The sequence below is a fragment of the Rhopalosiphum padi genome, chromosome 3 (assembly GCF_020882245.1).
Source record: "Rhopalosiphum padi isolate XX-2018 chromosome 3, ASM2088224v1, whole genome shotgun sequence".
Lineage (NCBI taxonomy): Eukaryota > Metazoa > Arthropoda > Insecta > Hemiptera > Aphididae > Rhopalosiphum > Rhopalosiphum padi.
In genome coordinates this window covers 47,903,112-47,916,881 of record NC_083599.1, presented here as the reverse complement: position 1 = coordinate 47,916,881, position 13,770 = coordinate 47,903,112, and the positions used below count along the sequence as shown (strand labels likewise).

General features: G+C 23.9%; 1 long non-coding RNA gene across 1 annotated transcript; it reads right to left on the bottom strand.

Annotated features, from left to right (window-relative positions):
- Nucleotides 1-177: 177 nt before the first annotated feature.
- On the bottom strand, nucleotides 178-2,010 carry LOC132926563 (uncharacterized). Its single transcript, XR_009661471.1, has 2 exons — nucleotides 1,888-2,010; nucleotides 178-408 (listed from the first exon to the last, which is right to left on the bottom strand). It is a non-coding gene; the product is annotated as an uncharacterized LOC132926563 (long non-coding RNA).
- Between the last annotated feature and the right edge of the window lie 11,760 nt (nucleotides 2,011-13,770).

Below are 13,770 nucleotides of genomic sequence, written 5' to 3'. Positions count from 1 at the left end.
ATAATATGAAATTATATTTGAATAAAATCATCGTAAAACATCTATTGAATCTTGACAATTTAAATTAAATCACTTTGGGATGTGGTTAAATTAAAACCTATTAATGAAATAAATATAGTAAATAATATTAAAAGATTTTTACAGCTAAGGCAAATGTTATGAATGAAAATTTCAAGCTAAAGGTGTTTCCCAATCCTTTATTCAGATTTTTAACAAATTTCAATTGTTACACTACTATTAAATTACTATCAATTACATTCAATAGCCATTTCACGTACATTGCATAAAACCTATATAATTATCAGTATCTTCTAGTTAATTTTCAACGTAGGATGATGATATTTTCCCAAGTGGTATGAATGCGTAGTCATGTCTCAGCAAGCCTTGAGTGATCTGCTGTATTGCCATCTAAAAAAAAGTAGTCGATTAAATATGTATAATGATTGGAGAAACAATTATTATGATAGATAATAAAAGATAGTACAAATCTACCAGCATGTTTTGTCGAATTTGAATATAAAATAAGTGTAACTAAAGAAGACACTTGTAGAAAAACATAAAATTGATTCTTTTCAATATGAAATACATATGTATTTTTATAATTGTCTAAATTATCATATAAAAACACGTATTATAGTGTTTATGAAGTATAAGCTTAAATGAAATTAATGAAAGTTAATAATAGAAAATTAGAATATCTTTCTTAATCTAATGGTCTGAGTTTGATGACATTAACATTAGAATTGAGTTTATTATAAGCAGTTAAAACTACGATTTTTTATATTTGTCTAAATTATCATATAAAAACACGTTTTATAGTGTTTATGAAGTATAAGCTTAAATGAAATTAATGAAAGTTAATAATAGATAATTACAATATTTTTCTTAATCTAATGGTCTGAGTTTGATGTAACTATCATGAGAATTGAATGATCAATATGCGGTTAAAAATATGAATTTGTAATAATTGTCTAAATTATCATATAAATACACGTTTCATAGTGTTTATGAAGTATAAGCTTAAATGAAATTAATGAAAGTTAATAATAGTAAATTAGAATATCTTTCTTAATCTAATGGTCTGAGTTTGATGACATTAACATTAGAATTGAGTTTATTATAAGCAGTTAAAACTATGAATTTTTATATTTGTCTAAATTATCATATAAAAACACGTTTTTTAGTGTTTATGAAGTATAAGCTTAAATGAAATTAATGAAAGTTAATAATAGAAAATTAGAATATTTTTCTTAATCTAATGGTCTGAGTTTGATGTGACTAACGTGAGAATTGAGTGTTTTATAAGCAGTTAAAAATATGAATTTTTATATTTGTCTAAATTATCATATAAATACACGTTTTATAGTGTTTATGAAGTAGAAGCTTAAATGAAATTAATGAAAGTTAATAATAGAAAATTAGAATATTTTTCTTAATCTAATGGTCTGAGTTTGATGACATTAACATTAGAATTGAGTTTATTATAAGCAGTTAAAACTATGAATTTTTATAATTGTCTAAATTATCATATAAAAACACGTATTATAGTGTTTATGAAGTATAAGCTTAAATGAAATAAATGAAAGTTAATAATAGAAAATTAGAATATTTTTCTTAATCTAATGGTCTGAGTTTGATGACATTAACATTAGAATTGAGTTTATTATAAGCAGTTAAAACTACAAATTTTTATATTTGTCTAAATTATCATATAAATACACGTTTTACAGTGTTTATGAAGTATAAGCTTAAATGAAATTAATGAAAGTTAGTAATACAAAATTTGAATTTCTTTCTTCATGTAATTGTCAGAATTTCTCGGCATTAACTTATTGTCACACTACTCTTAATTGACTATCAATTACAGTCGATAACCATTACACGTACATTGTATAAAACCATTAATATTTTCAGTATCTTCTAGTCCATTTTACATGTAGGATATTGATACTTTCCGAAGTGGTAGAAATGTGAATTCATGTCTCAGCATGCATCGAGAGATCTATGTACTGCCATCTGAAAAAATTTAGTCAGTTAAATTTATAAAATGGTTGGAGGATAAAATGTCACTACTACACACCATAAGGTGAACGAAAATCTTTTTATGACAACTAGTGTTTGGTAACCATTGAATAATTCAGAAATTAAAACAATCAAACAAAAATTAAGAGACCAACTACATTCTTAATAGAAAATATTTGAAAGAATCTTACAGTTCAAACATGAATTAAAATACAAATGTATTAATGCAAAAAGATATGAAATATAATCATATAATAGATGATAAGAAACATTAATTATGATAAGCAATCAAATATTATAAAAATCTACCAGCTGTTTTGTTGAATTTGAAGGTAAAATAATTGTAACTTTAAAATACACTCATAGGAAAATATAAAATTGATTTTTTGCAATATAGTATGACATTACTATTCTTCAGAAATAATTCTGATTTGAACATAATAATATGAAATTATTTTTGAATAAAATCACCGTAAAACATCTATTGAATCTTGACAATTTAAATTAAATCACTTTGGGATGTGGTTAAATTAAAACCTATTAATGAAATAAACATAGTAAATAATATTAAAAGATTTTTACAGCTAAGGCAAGTGTTATGAATGAAAATTTCAAGCTAAAGGTGTTTCCCAATCCTTTATTCAGAATTTTAACAAATTTCAATTGTTACACTACTATTAATTTACTATCAATTACATACAATAGCCATTTCACGTACATTGCATAAAACCTATATAATTATCAGTATCTTCTAGTTGATTTTCAACGTAGGTTGATGATATTTTCTCAAGTGGTATGAATGCGTAGTCATGTCTCAGCAAGCCTTGAGTGAATTGCTGTATTGCCATCTAAAAAAAAGTAGTCGATAAAATATGTATAATGATTAGAGAAACAATAATTATGATAAATAATAAATGATTGTACAAATCTACCAGAATGTTTAGTCGAATTTGAATATAAAATAAGTGTAACTAAAGAAGACACTTGTAGAAAAACTTAAAATTGATTCTTTTCAATATGAAATACATATGAATTTTTATAATTGTCTAAATTATCATATAAAAACACGTATTATAGTGTTTATGAAGTATAAGCTTAAATGAAATTAATGAAAGTTTATAATAGAAAATTAGAATATCTTTCTTAATCTAATGGTCTGAGTTTGATGACATTAACATTAGAATTGAGTTTATTATAAGCAGTTAAAACTATGAATTTTTATATTTGTCTAAATTATCATATAAAAACACGTTTTATAGTGTTTATGAAGTATAAGCTTAAATGAAATTAATGAAAGTTAATAATAGAAAATTAGAATATTTTTCTTAATCTAATGGTCTGAGTTTGATGTGATTAACGTGAGAATTGAGTGTTTTATAAGCAGTTAAAAATATAAATTTTTATATTTGTCTAAATTATCATATAAATACACGTTTTATAGTGTTTATGAAGTATAAGCTTAAATGAAATTAATGAAAGTTAATAATAGAAAATTAGAATATCTTTCTTAATCTAATGGTCTGAGTTTGATGACAATAACATTAGAATTGAGTTTATTATAAGCAGTTAAAACTATGAATTTGTAATAATTGTCTAAATTATCATATAAATACACGTTTTATAGTGTTTATGAAGTATAAGCTTAAATGAAATTAATGAAAGTTAGTAATACAAAATTTGAATTTCTTTCTTCATGTAATTGTCAGAATTTCTCGGCATTAACTTATTGTCACACTACTCTTAATTGACTATCAATTACAGACGATAACCATTACACGTACATTGTATAAAACCATTAATATTTTCAGTATCTTCTAGTCCATTTTACATGTAGGTTATTGATACTTTCCGAAGTGGTAGAAATGTGAATTCATGTCTCAGCATGCATCGAGTGATCTATGTACTGCCATCTGAAAAAATTTAGTCAGTTAAATTTATAAAATGGTTGGAGGATAAAATGTCACTACTACACACCATAAGGTGAACGAAAATCTTTTTATGACAACTAGTGTTTGGTAACCATTGAATAATTCAGAAATTAAAACAATCAAACAAAAATTAAGAGACCAACTACATTCTTAATAGAAAATATTTGAAAGAATCTTACAGTTCAAACATGAATTAAAATACAATTGTATTAATGCAAAAAGATATGAAATATAATCATATAATAGATGATAAGAAACATTAATTATGATAAGCAATAAAATATTATAAAAATCTACCAGCTGTTTTGTTGAATTTGAAGGTAAAATAATTGTAACTTTAAAATACACTCATAGGAAAATATAAAATTGATTTTTTGCAATATAGTATGACATTACTATTCTTCAGAAATAATTCTGATTTGAACATAATAATATGAAATTATTTTTGAATAAAATCACCGTAAAACGTCTATTGAATCTTGACAATTTAAATTAAATCACTTTGGGATGTGGTTAAATTAAAACCTATTAATGAAATAAACATAGTAAATAATATTAAAAGATTTTTACAGCTAAGGCAAGTGTTATGAATGAAAATTTCAAGCTAAAGGTGTTTCCCAATCCTTTATTCAGAATTTTAACAAATTTCAATTGTTATACTACTATTAATTTACTATCAATTACATACAATAGCCATTTCACGTACATTGCATAAAACCTATATAATTATCAGTATCTTCTAGTTGATTTTCAACGTAGGTTGATGATATTTTCTCAAGTGGTATGAATGCGTAGTCATGTCTCAGCAAGCCTTGAGTGAATTGCTGTATTGCCATCTAAAAAAAAGTAGTCGATAAAATATGTATAATGATTAGAGAAACAATAATTATGATAAATAATAAATGATTGTACAAATCTACCAGAATGTTTAGTCGAATTTGAATATAAAATAAGTGTAACTAAAGAAGACACTTGTAGAAAAACTTAAAATTGATTCTTTTCAATATGAAATACATATGAATTTTTATAATTGTCTAAATTATCATATAAAAACACGTATTATAGTGTTTATGAAGTATAAGCTTAAATGAAATTAATGAAAGTTTATAATAGAAAATTAGAATATCTTTCTTAATCTAATGGTCTGAGTTTGATGACATTAACATTAGAATTGAGTTTATTATAAGCAGTTAAAACTATGAATTTTTATATTTGTCTAAATTATCATATAAAAACACGTTTTATAGTGTTTATGAAGTATAAGCTTAAATGAAATTAATGAAAGTTAATAATAGAAAATTAGAATATCTTTCTTAATTTAATGGTCTGAGTTTGATGACATTAACATTAGAATTGAGTTTATTATAAGCAGTTAAAACTATGAATTTTTATATTTGTCTAAATTATCATATAAAAACACGTTTTATAGTGTTTATGAAGTATAAGCTTAAATGAAATTAATGAAAGTTAATAATAGAAAATTAGAATATTTTTCTTAATCTAATGGTCTGAGTTTGATGTGACTAACGTGAGAATTGAGTGTTTTATAAGCAGTTAAAAATATAAATTTTTATATTTGTCTAAATTATCATATAAATACACGTTTTATAGTGTTTATGAAGTATAAGCTTAAATGAAATTAATGAAAGTTAGTAATACAAAATTTGAATTTCTTTCTTCATGTAATTGTCACAATTTCTCGGCATTAACTTATTGTCACACTACTCTTAATTGACTATCAATTACAGACGATAACCATTACACGTACATTGTATAAAACCATTAATATTTTCAGTATCTTCTAGTCCATTTTACATGTAGGTTATTGATACTATCCGAAGTGGTAGAAATGTGAATTCATGTCTCAGCATGCATCGAGTGATCTATGTACTGCCATCTGAAAAAATTTAGTCAGTTAAATTTATAAAATGGTTGGAGGATAAAATGTCACTACTACACACCATAAGGTGAACGAAAATCTTTTTATGACAACTAGTGTTTGGTAACCATTGAATAATTCAGAAATTAAAACAATCAAACAAAAATTAAGAGACCAACTACATTCTTAATAGAAAATATTTGAAAGAATCTTACAGTTCAAACATGAATTAAAATACAATTGTATTAATGCAAAAAGATATGAAATATAATCATATAATAGATGATAAGAAACATTAATTATGATAAGCAATAAAATATTATAAAAATCTACCAGCTGTTTTGTTGAATTTGAAGGTAAAATAATTGTAACTTTAAAATACACTCATAGGAAAATATAAAATTGATTTTTTGCAATATAGTATGACATTACTATTCTTCAGAAATAATTCTGATTTGAACATAATAATATGAAATTATTTTTGAATAAAATCACCGTAAAACGTCTATTGAATCTTGACAATTTAAATTAAATCACTTTGGGATGTGGTTAAATTAAAACCTATTAATGAAATAAACATAGTAAATAATATTAAAAGATTTTTACAGCTAAGGCAAGTGTTATGAATGAAAATTTCAAGCTAAAGGTGTTTCCCAATCCTTTATTCAGAATTTTAACAAATTTCAATTGTTACACTACTATTAATTTACTATCAATTACATACAATAGCCATTTCACGTACATTGCATAAAACCTATATAATTATCAGTATCTTCTAGTTGATTTTCAACGTAGGTTGATGATATTTTCTCAAGTGGTATGAATGCGTAGTCATGTCTCAGCAAGCCTTGAGTGAATTGCTGTATTGCCATCTAAAAAAAAGTAGTCGATAAAATATGTATAATGATTAGAGAAACAATAATTATGATAAATAATAAATGATTGTACAAATCTACCAGAATGTTTAGTCGAATTTGAATATAAAATAAGTGTAACTAAAGAAGACACTTGTAGAAAAACTTAAAATTGATTCTTTTCAATATGAAATACATATGAATTTTTATAATTGTCTAAATTATCATATAAAAACACGTATTATAGTGTTTATGAAGTATAAGCTTAAATGAAATTAATGAAAGTTTATAATAGAAAATTAGAATATCTTTCTTAATCTAATGGTCTGAGTTTGATGACATTAACATTAGAATTGAGTTTATTATAAGCAGTTAAAACTATGAATTTTTATATTTGTCTAAATTATCATATAAAAACACGTTTTATAGTGTTTATGAAGTATAAGCTTAAATGAAATTAATGAAAGTTAATAATAGAAAATTAGAATATTTTTCTTAATCTAATGGTCTGAGTTTGATGTGATTAACGTGAGAATTGAGTGTTTTATAAGCAGTTAAAAATATAAATTTTTATATTTGTCTAAATTATCATATAAATACACGTTTTATAGTGTTTATGAAGTATAAGCTTAAATGAAATTAATGAAAGTTAATAATAGAAAATTAGAATATCTTTCTTAATCTAATGGTCTGAGTTTGATGACAATAACATTAGAATTGAGTTTATTATAAGCAGTTAAAACTATGAATTTGTAATAATTGTCTAAATTATCATATAAATACACGTTTTATAGTGTTTATGAAGTATAAGCTTAAATGAAATTAATGAAAGTTAGTAATACAAAATTTGAATTTCTTTCTTCATGTAATTGTCAGAATTTCTCGGCATTAACTTATTGTCACACTACTCTTAATTGACTATCAATTACAGACGATAACCATTACACGTACATTGTATAAAACCATTAATATTTTCAGTATCTTCTAGTCCATTTTACATGTAGGTTATTGATACTTTCCGAAGTGGTAGAAATGTGAATTCATGTCTCAGCATGCATCGAGTGATCTATGTACTGCCATCTGAAAAAATTTAGTCAGTTAAATTTATAAAATGGTTGGAGGATAAAATGTCACTACTACACACCATAAGGTGAACGAAAATCTTTTTATGACAACTAGTGTTTGGTAACCATTGAATAATTCAGAAATTAAAACAATCAAACAAAAATTAAGAGACCAACTACATTCTTAATAGAAAATATTTGAAAGAATCTTACAGTTCAAACATGAATTAAAATACAATTGTATTAATGCAAAAAGATATGAAATATAATCATATAATAGATGATAAGAAACATTAATTATGATAAGCAATAAAATATTATAAAAATCTACCAGCTGTTTTGTTGAATTTGAAGGTAAAATAATTGTAACTTTAAAATACACTCATAGGAAAATATAAAATTGATTTTTTGCAATATAGTATGACATTACTATTCTTCAGAAATAATTCTGATTTGAACATAATAATATGAAATTATTTTTGAATAAAATCACCGTAAAACGTCTATTGAATCTTGACAATTTAAATTAAATCACTTTGGGATGTGGTTAAATTAAAACCTATTAATGAAATAAACATAGTAAATAATATTAAAAGATTTTTACAGCTAAGGCAAGTGTTATGAATGAAAATTTCAAGCTAAAGGTGTTTCCCAATCCTTTATTCAGAATTTTAACAAATTTCAATTGTTACACTACTATTAATTTACTATCAATTACATACAATAGCCATTTCACGTACATTGCATAAAACCTATATAATTATCAGTATCTTCTAGTTGATTTTCAACGTAGGTTGATGATATTTTCTCAAGTGGTATGAGTGCGTAGTCATGTCTCAGCAAGCCTTGAGTGATCTGCTGTATTGCCATCTAAAAAAAAGTAGTCGATTAAATATGTATAATGATTAGAGAAACAATAATTATGATAAATAATAAATGATTGTACAAATCTACCAGAATGTTTAGTCGAATTTGAATATAAAATAAGTGTAACTAAAGAAGACACTTGTAGAAAAACTTAAAATTGATTCTTTTCAATATGAAATACATATGAATTTTTATAATTGTCTAAATTATCATATAAAAACACGTATTATAGTGTTTATGAAGTATAAGCTTAAATGAAATTAATGAAAGTTAATAATAGAAAATTAGAATATCTTTCTTAATCTAATGGTCTGAGTTTGATGACATTAACATTAGAATTGAGTTTATTATAAGCAGTTAAAACTATGAATTTTTATATTTGTCTAAATTATCATATAAAAACACGTTTTATAGTGTTTATGAAGTATAAGCTTAAATGAAATTAATGAAAGTTAATAATAGAAAATTAGAATATCTTTCTTAATCTAATGGTCTGAGTTTGATGACATTAACATTAGAATTGAGTTTATTATAAGCAGTTAAAACTATGAATTTTTATATTTGTCTAAATTATCATATAAAAACACGTTTTATAGTGTTTATGAAGTATAAGCTTAAATGAAATTAATGAAAGTTAATAATAGAAAATTAGAATATTTTTCTTAATCTAATGGTCTGAGTTTGATGTGACTAACGTGAGAATTGAGTGTTTTATAAGCAGTTAAAAATATAAATTTTTATATTTGTCTAAATTATCATATAAATACACGTTTTATAGTGTTTATGAAGTATAAGCTTAAATGAAATTAATGAAAGTTAGTAATACAAAATTTGAATTTCTTTCTTCATGTAATTGTCACAATTTCTCGGCATTAACTTATTGTCACACTACTCTTAATTGACTATCAATTACAGACGATAACCATTACACGTACATTGTATAAAACCATTAATATTTTCAGTATCTTCTAGTCCATTTTACATGTAGGTTATTGATACTTTCCGAAGTGGTAGAAATGTGAATTCATGTCTCAGCATGCATCGAGAGATCTATGTACTGCCATCTGAAAAAATTTAGTCAGTTAAATTTATAAAATGGTTGGAGGATAAAATGTCACTACTACACACCATAAGGTGAACGAAAATCTTTTTATGACAACTAGTGTTTGGTAACCATTGAATAATTCAGAAATTAAAACAATCAAACAAAAATTAAGAGACTAACTACATTCTTAATAGAAAATATTTGAAAGAATCTTACAGTTCAAACATGAATTAAAATACAATTGTATTAATGCAAAAAGATATGAAATATAATCATATAATAGATGATAAGAAACATTAATTATGATAAGCAATAAAATATTATAAAAATCTACCAGCTGTTTTGTTGAATTTGAAGGTAAAATAATTGTAACTTTAAAATACACTCATAGGAAAATATAAAATTGATTTTTTGCAATATAGTATGACATTACTATTCTTCAGAAATAATTCTGATTTGAACATAATAATATGAAATTATTTTTGAATAAAATCACCGTAAAACGTCCATTGAATCTTGACAATTTAAATTAAATCACTTTGGGATGTGGTTAAATTAAAACCTATTAATGAAATAAATATAGTAAATAATATTAAAAGATTTTTACAGCTAAGGCAAGTGTTATGAATGAAAATTTCAAGCTAAAGGTGTTTCCCAATCCTTTATTCAGAATTTTAACAAATTTCAATTGTTACACTACTATTAATTTACTATCAATTACATACAATAGCCATTTCACGTACATTGCATAAAACCTATATAATTATCAGTATCTTCTAGTTGATTTTCAACGTAGGTTGATGATATTTTCTCAAGTGGTATGAATGCGTAGTCATGTCTCAGCAAGCCTTGAGTGATCTGCTGTATTGCCATCTAAAAAAAAGTAGTCGATTAAATATGTATAATGATTAGAGAAACAATAATTATGATAAATAATAAATGATTGTACAAATCTACCAGAATGTTTAGTCGAATTTGAATATAAAATAAGTGTAACTAAAGAAGACACTTGTAGAAAAACTTAAAATTGATTCTTTTCAATATGAAATACATATGAATTTTTATAATTGTCTAAATTATCATATAAAAACACGTATTATAGTGTTTATGAAGTATAAGCTTAAATGAAATTAATGAAAGTTTATAATAGAAAATTAGAATATCTTTCTTAATCTAATGGTCTGAGTTTGATGACATTAACATTAGAATTGAGTTTATTATAAGCAGTTAAAACTATGAATTTTTATATTTGTCTAAATTATCATATAAAAACACGTTTTATAGTGTTTATGAAGTATAAGCTTAAATGAAATTAATGAAAGTTAATAATAGAAAATTAGAATATCTTTCTTAATCTAATGGTCTGAGTTTGATGACAATAACATTAGAATTGAGTTTATTATAAGCAGTTAAAACTATGAATTTGTAATAATTGTCTAAATTATCATATAAATACACGTTTTATAGTGTTTATGAAGTATAAGCTTAAATGAAATTAATGAAAGTTAGTAATACAAAATTTGAATTTCTTTCTTCATGTAATTGTCAGAATTTCTCGGCATTAACTTATTGTCACACTACTCTTAATTGACTATCAATTACAGACGATAACCATTACACGTACATTGTATAAAACCATTAATATTTTCAGTATCTTCTAGTCCATTTTACATGTAGGTTATTGATACTTTCCGAAGTGGTAGAAATGTGAATTCATGTCTCAGCATGCATCGAGTGATCTATGTACTGCCATCTGAAAAAATTTAGTCAGTTAAATTTATAAAATGGTTGGAGGATAAAATGTCACTACTACACACCATAAGGTGAACGAAAATCTTTTTATGACAACTAGTGTTTGGTAACCATTGAATAATTCAGAAATTAAAACAATCAAACAAAAATTAAGAGACCAACTACATTCTTAATAGAAAATATTTGAAAGAATCTTACAGTTCAAACATGAATTAAAATACAATTGTATTAATGCAAAAAGATATGAAATATAATTATATAATAGATGATAAGAAACATTAATTATGATAAGCAATAAAATATTATAAAAATCTACCAGCTGTTTTGTTGAATTTGAAGGTAAAATAATTGTAACTTTAAAATACACTCATAGGAAAATATAAAATTGATTTTTTGCAATATAGTATGACATTACTATTCTTCAGAAATAATTCTGATTTGAACATAATAATATGAAATTATTTTTGAATAAAATCACCGTAAAACGTCTATTGAATCTTGACAATTTAAATTAAATCACTTTGGGATGTGGTTAAATTAAAACCTATTAATGAAATAAACATAGTAAATAATATTAAAAGATTTTTACAGCTAAGGCAAGTGTTATGAATGAAAATTTCAAGCTAAAGGTGTTTCCCAATCCTTTATTCAGAATTTTAACAAATTTCAATTGTTACACTACTATTAATTTACTATCAATTACATACAATAGCCATTTCACGTACATTGCATAAAACCTATATAATTATCAGTATCTTCTAGTTGATTTTCAACGTAGGTTGATGATATTTTCTCAAGTGGTATGAGTGCGTAGTCATGTCTCAGCAAGCCTTGAGTGATCTGCTGTATTGCCATCTAAAAAAAAGTAGTCGATTAAATATGTATAATGATTAGAGAAACAATAATTATGATAAATAATAAATGATTGTACAAATCTACCAGAATGTTTAGTCGAATTTGAATATAAAATAAGTGTAACTAAAGAAGACACTTGTAGAAAAACTTAAAATTGATTCTTTTCAATATGAAATACATATGAATTTTTATAATTGTCTAAATTATCATATAAAAACACGTATTATAGTGTTTATGAAGTATAAGCTTAAATGAAATTAATGAAAGTTAATAATAGAAAATTAGAATATCTTTCTTAATCTAATGGTCTGAGTTTGATGACATTAACATTAGAATTGAGTTTATTATAAGCAGTTAAAACTATGAATTTTTATATTTGTCTAAATTATCATATAAAAACACGTTTTATAGTGTTTATGAAGTATAAGCTTAAATGAAATTAATGAAAGTTAATAATAGAAAATTAGAATATTTTTCTTAATCTAATGGTCTGAGTTTGATGTGACTAACGTGAGAATTGAGTGTTTTATAAGCAGTTAAAAATATAAATTTTTATATTTGTCTAAATTATCATATAAATACACGTTTTATAGTGTTTATGAAGTATAAGCTTAAATGAAATTAATGAAAGTTAGTAATACAAAATTTGAATTTCTTTCTTCATGTAATTGTCACAATTTCTCGGCATTAACTTATTGTCACACTACTCTTAATTGACTATCAATTACAGACGATAACCATTACACGTACATTGTATAAAACCATTAATATTTTCAGTATCTTCTAGTCCATTTTACATGTAGGTTATTGATACTTTCCGAAGTGGTAGAAATGTGAATTCATGTCTCAGCATGCATCGAGAGATCTATGTACTGCCATCTGAAAAAATTTAGTCAGTTAAATTTATAAAATGGTTGGAGGATAAAATGTCACTACTACACACCATAAGGTGAACGAAAATCTTTTTATGACAACTAGTGTTTGGTAACCATTGAATAATTCAGAAATTAAAACAATCAAACAAAAATTAAGAGACTAACTACATTCTTAATAGAAAATATTTGAAAGAATCTTACAGTTCAAACATGAATTAAAATACAATTGTATTAATGCAAAAAGATATGAAATATAATCATATAATAGATGATAAGAAACATTAATTATGATAAGCAATAAAATATTATAAAAATCTACCAGCTGTTTTGTTGAATTTGAAGGTAAAATAATTGTAACTTTAAAATACACTCATAGGAAAATATAAAATTGATTTTTTGCAATATAGTATGACATTACTATTCTTCAGAAATAATTCTGATTTGAACATAATAATATGAAATTATTTTTGAATAAAATCACCGTAAAACGTCCATTGAATCTTGACAATTTAAATTAAATCACTTTGGGATGTGGTTAAATTAAAACCTATTAATGAAATAAATATAGTAAATAATATTAAAAGATTTTTACAGCTAAGGAAAGTGTTATGAATGAAAATTTCAAGCTA